We start from the raw sequence: 6,880 nt of genomic DNA on the forward strand, positions 1-6,880 counted from the left end.
CGTTGGCTTCATTCTGGGGCTCCCAGGCCCCCGGGAAGGGGCCCGAGGCCAGGACCGAGGGGCGCTTGGCTTGATTTCCAGTCTTTTTTAGAAGTGAACCATATTAAAAAATAACAGGTTGAAAACCAGAGCCTCTGTCTGTGTCGTTTCCCCTGCGATGCCGGATTGCCTAGGAGCTGCGTTCCCATGCTGGGGTGTCCCTGCCCGGGCGGCATTAATCCGCACCAGCCCCCTGCTCTCTCCCAGGGGCTGCAGAGGGAGGGTCTTGCCTCCATAACTCACTCATGCAAGGGGTCCCACGCTCCCCTCGAAGCCGCCGGGCCGCAGAGCTGCAGGCGGCAGAGGAGGAGGAGGAGGCTGCAGCCCCTCTGCTCCGCTGGCTTCAGCGCGGGGCTGACTGGTCCTCATTAAGCTCCTGCTGGGTTTTGGCTTCTCATCCCTGGCACAAACATCCCTGTGAGCCCTGAGGGGATGACCGGCGGCCGCTCAGACACCCTCCCCGGGGCTCCAAGCTGCTGGCTGCCCCCCCGTTGCAAACCCCGGCCCGTGTACGAGCAAGCGTCGCATGAGCTCACGCCTGGACGCGTGCAGACGATGCTCTCACGCCGAGCCAAGGGCGACGCGCTGCCTCTGGGACGTGCCTGGTGGGAGGTGACATCCGCGGAGTGAGTTCCTTCACCATGCGAGCGGCCTGCCGCATGCAGGGCTGCGTTCAGGCCCCCCCCCCCCCCCCCCCCGCGGCCCGGCCGGGCTCGGCCGGCGGGGCGGTGCATGGCTGGTGCCCGAGTTTCCTGACCCTTTCCCCAGTGGGGAAGGAGGGACATGACCAGGGATGTGCTTACAGTCCCTGCGCACAGCCTAGCCGCAGGGGGCACTTGCCAATGCGGGCTGCTCCTCGAGCGGAAAACCAGAGACAGGCAGACCCCGTGGGAGCCCACCGTCCTGCCGGCTGGGTGGAGAGCAGGGCGCAAAGCCCGAGCCCACAGGAAACGCGCTGGTTTGGCTGAGCCCCGGGCAGGCGCGGAGAAAACCCTTGCGGGGGGAGCTCGTGAGAGGCAGAGCCAAGGACCTCGTTAGCCGCCCCATGCCCGCTTCAACGCCTGCTCTAAGCAGGACTGCTGCCGTGCCCACGAGCATCTCTTAAGGCCCAGGGTGGGTCTGTGCAGCCCCTTGCTTGGCTGGACAACCCCAGGGAGGGATGCAGCAAAACACCGGGCATGTGAAGGGTGAAGGGAGCCGGTAGCACAGGTCTGGGCTGGTGACCTTGCTCGTGGCACCGAGCGCAGCCGCATCGGCACTACGGCTAAGGCCAGGTGAGAGAGCAGCCTCCCCTCCCTCGCGGCCACATCCAGCGGGGCGCTGAGCACCCCCAGAGATGGGCCGTGTCCTCCTCTCCCTGCAGGACCCATTTCGCCTATGGATTTGGCCCGGCCACTGGAAAGGGCCAGGTGGCCGAGGTGCGGTGCCTGTGCTGCGGGGTAGGAGAGGACACTCTTGCCATGGGAGGCAGGAGCTGTGCACAGGGGAAGCCGGTCCCAGCCTGCTCCTGGTGCAATGGCAGAGGGAGCCCCTGGGTCTGTCTGCCCTGGCTGGGCTCTGGCACGGGTGCGGGACAGGGGCCAGGGAAGCCTGCGACCCCGCAGGAGGGATGCTCTCGAGGCCTGCTGCTTGCCGGTGCCTCGTGACTCCACGGCAAAGATGCCCTCAGAAACACCCTAGCGTGCCGAGACAGGAGTCCTGCTGGCAGGGACGTGCAGAGGAGAGGAGCGAGCCCCGAGGCATGAAAATCCTGCCCCACCCGGCAGGTCGGGCACCGTTCCTGACCTGTCCCTGCCTCCGCCCTCCGCCCTCCGCCGGCGTTACCCCAAGCCGGGGCTTCGTCCCCGCGGTCCCTGCAGCGGCCAGGCCGCTCCTGGGGGAAGCTGGCTCCCGAAATCCTGCGTCAGCAGGAGCCCGCCAGCTTCCGAAACAAACCCCCTCTCACTGCGCTTAAAGAGAAGCTGTCGCTGACATTCCTGCCTCCCACTGCCACCAGGAGATAGCATCTCGCCTGCATAATCGGAGCCCAGCCACCATGGGAAAGACTCTGCCGTCGGCGTGACCCCGGCGCGGGGGCTGCCAGGGCCCCAGGGCTGGGTGCGGGCGCCCGGGGGCCAGTCACAGCCCCGCCGGCTCCGACTCCCCGTCCACCGCCCGGGCCGCAGCAGACGGGCAGGTCCGTGCAGGGCTGGTACGCTTTGCCACAGGGGCTGCAGAGGCAGGGTCCCCGGGGGGGGTGGGAGGGGGGTCGCTAACACCTGGGTCACACCAGGACATCGTTTTTCCACTCAGATCGGCAGGGGAGGCAGGGCGCGACAGGGCGAGGGCTCCTGAAACCCCTGCTAGATGATACCCCTGACGCGTGGGGCTAGCGTGAGGGTGCAGACGGGGGCAGCCGCGGCCCCCCGCACAGCACACGCAGGGCCCAGGCATGACAACAGAGCTCAGGTACACGCACGTCTAGCGTGTGCCCGGTCTGTGGCATAGCCGTGCAGGAGGCAGCCACGTCCCTTTGCACGGCAGAGTCCCTTCAATCCACCCACCAGGTCCTGCTGATTTCATTTGGGGAAACTAGTAGCTGCAGGAGCCCTCGGGCCGAGCAGAGCAGTTGCTCAGTTCCCGACCGAGCTGCCAACTGGACCCCGTTGAATGCTTCCCGCTGGAATTTCCATCCCGTCGCATCCAGCCTCCTTCTCCTTCTCCTGCCCCCGCCCGGACCCTGGAGCCAGGGCTCGGCCCAGCAGCTGGAGCTCGGGAAAGGCAGAGCCGGGCTGTGGCTCTGGACAGATGTCTCCCGAGTGCTCGGCATAAGGGGAAACGGGGCGGTAGACGACCTCAGGCACCAGAGGCCCCGCTGGCCAGGAGCCGCACCTCCTCGGCCAGCTCTCCTGGAGAGGGAAATGTTTTTGCTGTTCCTGGGTCCGCCTTTGCTGCGTGAAGAGGAACAGCTGGGATCTCATGCTGCCTTTCTGGGGAAGTCGCCTCTCACAACAACAGAGCGGAGACCTGGCGTAACCCCTGTCCGTGTGAATGCACGGGCGTGCATGAGCTGCCCGCTTGCTCTCAGGAGGCCACGAGCCCCAGTTGCAAATGCACTGGAGCGGCGATGAGCGGGGAGAGCGCGCTCTCGGCACGGACCAGGGCAGGATGGGGCGGGCTGGCAGAGCACCGTGCCCATCAGAGCCACCAGCTGCAGACGGCAGCTCCGGAGGAGTCCCCTCGGGGAGGACGGACCTCTCTTCCCCCTCACTGGGATGCCTGGGGGGAAGTCCAGCACAGGGAGCTGCAGCCACGAGCGCACAGCAGTCCTCATCCCTGCCTGCAGGGTTTCCAAACCCCGTGCGATGGGCCAGTGCATAGGTGGTCCTGTAAGAACGGCTCTGCTCTCCGCTAGACGGGAACCAGACCGCTCAGGGCTCGTCCAGCCTGGGTGAGAGGCCAGCCAGGAGCAGACGAACATGGGGATGCATGGGTCAGTACTGCAAATTCTCCTATGGCTTAGGTGCCCGAGGCCTGAGTTTTGGCAGGCAAAGGCCCGTGCTCTTGTCTGGGAGCCAGGCCTGTGTCTGCAGATAACACATAGGGCAGGGAATTGTCCAGCAGCCTAAAGTGGAAAATAATGCAGCATTTTCATGTCTTTGCTAATTAACAGTGCTTCCTGAGTTAGGTGGCCAAGGCTGGGACAAGGAGGGTCTCCGCTGCCAGTCTGGCCAGAGCTGCCCGCCCTGAGGGCTGCTCGGTGCATCAGCCCTAGGCCCCCAGAGCTGGTTTTGCAAGCCACGTCCCATCCTTTCTGGTTGCGAGTGCATTTACCAGGTGGCTGACAGTGACACCCTGCCGTGACGGAAAGTCGCCTCTACAGAGCCAGGCCGAGTCAACTTCACAGGTGGGCTGAAATATTGTTTCCTGCTAAAAGCCTGTCCATATGGGTACCAGCCGTATTGGAGAGCGAGCGGGCAGGGCAGGCTTATGGGGGAGCTCTCCTAGAAGCGTGCCCGAGCGTCTGAGCAAGCGGGTACTGCACCCCCTCGGCAGCAAGGAGCAGCGACAACGTGGTGGCCTCACAGCCACGTACCCCTGCTGCGTCCCATTCGCGTGGAAGGTCCCCCACGGGCAAAGACCCCCTCTGCGCCAGCGTGCCGACTCCGAAGGCGAGCCTTTCAGGAGAAGGAAGGGGTCTGGCATGTCTTCCCCCAGGCTGGGCTCATGCCAGGCTTTTATCTACATATCCCCAACAAAGCCCTGTCTAAACAATACATATTTCTGACATTTTTTCTACACTAAAATAAACTCCCAGCACATCTCCCATTCCAGGGCTTTGTTGTTCTTCAGCAGGGGCTGTAGTTTTGGCTTTGCTCTGCCTGGCTGTGATGACTCCAGCAATAGAGTTAGGGTTAGGGACATTCCTAAATTCTCTCTCGGAAACAAAACATCGGAAATGAAGTAAGACCCCAGCTGAGCCCCTGCTGTCTCTGTTTGCATTCCCCATGCCCTGCCATGCTGGGGCCCGCGCAGGCCTCCCAGCAAAATACACAGATGGGTAGCCTTGGCTGAATAAATGGGCCGGACCGGTGTGGGAATGCGATGCTGGAAGCTGCGGTGGAGCTGGACCAGCCCCTGCTGGAGCGGGTCTCTCCCCCGACAAAGGGGGAAATGCCGCCGCTCCAGAGAAAACCATCCACATCCACTTCCCCGCACCGGCGAGGTGGCTGCAGTGGGCTCCCGGAGGAGGGTGTGGGCATCTCGGACAATCTCAGGGATCGCAGCATCAGTGGGAGGGCTGTGCCGGCCTGATTTGCCCATGCACGCGGGGCTGGACTGGAGCAGCGCTGCCCTCCCTGCAAAGAGGAGCCTGGGCGCGGCTGTGGCCAGGCAGGGCCTCTCCTCCAGCAGCACGAGTCTGCAGCCCGAGCGCTGCGCACCTCCCAGCCTTCAGCACGGCAGAGCAAGCAGGATGGACGTTCTCGCTCCTCATGGACCAGCCTCTCCTTGGCCCCTTTTGTCTGGCTCCGCTAGCAGCCGCGGACTCCGCCAGCTTCTGCTGGAGATGGTGAGGAAGGACCGCAGGAAAGGGGCCGTTCCAAGGAGAAGCTCTACAATGTGCCACAGGCCAGCTGGAGCCAAGTGGAAAGCTTCAGATGTCCCCAAGGTGACATGTGTGACCTCCCCAGCGCTGGGATTTGCAGTACATCCCGCTGGCCTAAGCTGCTCCTGCATCGCACCATTGCAACGTGCCCCTGGCAGAGTCTGCTAAGCCCAGCCTTTTGCCCCAGTGCAACCTCCCCTGCTCCCCACACCAGCAGAAGCATCCAGACATCACCCTGAAAATGCAGAACCCAGCACAGCATGGGCTTTCCTGGGGTCCCGAGGAGACCAGAGCGGCGATGCATGCCACGCGTGCCACAGACCACACGTGGCATGCTTTCCCAGCTCGCTGGCTCCTCGCGGGCCACAGACCATGCTGCTCTCCAAACGTCCTCAGGCTCCCGCTTTCTAGCTGAAGTTTGTTTGCTCACAGTTCACTAGTTTGGAAGCGGCACTGCCAAATCGACCCCACACGCATATTCAGTTACTCGTGCGTTCCTCGTGCGTGCAGCCTGAACGCGGGGCAGGGCAGGAGGGGTGGCAGCCTTGGGACTGGGAACTGTGCGCTGCAAAGCCACTTACTCCTTCTGGATCACCCTCTCCATGCCTCTGATCCCTGACCTAGGAACCAAGCTCCTAAGGCACCTCCCCGGGTCGTAGGGAGGTTAATTAAATAAACTCCATGCGTTTGGGGCCTCGGAGAAGAGGGGCAGAGAAGGACATTTGGTCTATTGTCCTTGAAAACATAAACTTCTTACAGGGAAGCACATTGCTTCCCAAACCCCAAAGTTCCTTATTTTCTCTTTTGTTTTTCATCCCAAACCTGAAGAAATGCAGCGGGGAATCCCCCCAGATGGTCTAGAAACTCTTTTGCAGTGTTAGCTCCTCTACTGCTTCGTTGGAGCCTGAGCTATGCGACGAGATCCCTTCAGCAGCTGTCGTTGCACCCCCAAAAGCTGGGATGTTGGCTGAACAATGGTCTACAGAGCTGAGCCCAGAATCCCATCCATAATATGTGGGTTGACACCTCCAAGGATGGGGTCCCGCGGGTTATTCTTTAATGGCTGTTATCCGCCTCCAAGAACAGGGGGTTTCTGATGGGCCACGTTGGCCCTTGACATCATTGGAAATGAATTTCTGCCTGCCAGAAGTCAAAAAGCAGCAAGCCACTTGTCTGCCGCAGGCCCCAGGGCTGAGGGGGGATGCTTATGAAGGCAGTCACTGTCTGGGACTAAGGCCTGTGCAATGGGCAGGAAGTGCAAGGGGGCTGGGGCTGCCCTCCTGAATGGTGGGTATTCATGGGCTCTCCTAATTGTTCCCCTGCAGGAGACCACCCCTCCCCTCCGAAGGCACTCAGTCCAAGAGCGGTGGGAATGGAGCAGGGCGGTCCAGCGCACACTCCTGTCTGCTCCATGGGCATGCCCATCAGCTGGCCGTGCAAATAGCCCCATCACTGGTCCATGTGAGCCCCTCTGTAATATGCTCACAATTTCAGGATCCAAATCGTCATCAGTGAATAGCTGACAACTCCCACCCTCCCGTCTGCTCAGTGCTGATGGCTTCAGGAGGTGCTCGTGGACTACCTGGCTGCTCCGTATCAAAAGCTGCCCTCTTGTTACCAAGGAAAGGAACAGAAAAATAGAGACCCTGACGATGGGAGATGGCTCCAGCTCAAACTGGTGTCGTGTCGATACGCCCATGATGGCCCAAGCCGTGAGATACGGATGAATGATCATGATTACATGTGTGCATGACA

Source organism: Alligator sinensis, unplaced genomic scaffold, assembly GCF_000455745.1.
Source record: "Alligator sinensis unplaced genomic scaffold, ASM45574v1 scaffold611_2, whole genome shotgun sequence".
Taxonomy (NCBI): Eukaryota; Metazoa; Chordata; order Crocodylia; family Alligatoridae; genus Alligator; species Alligator sinensis.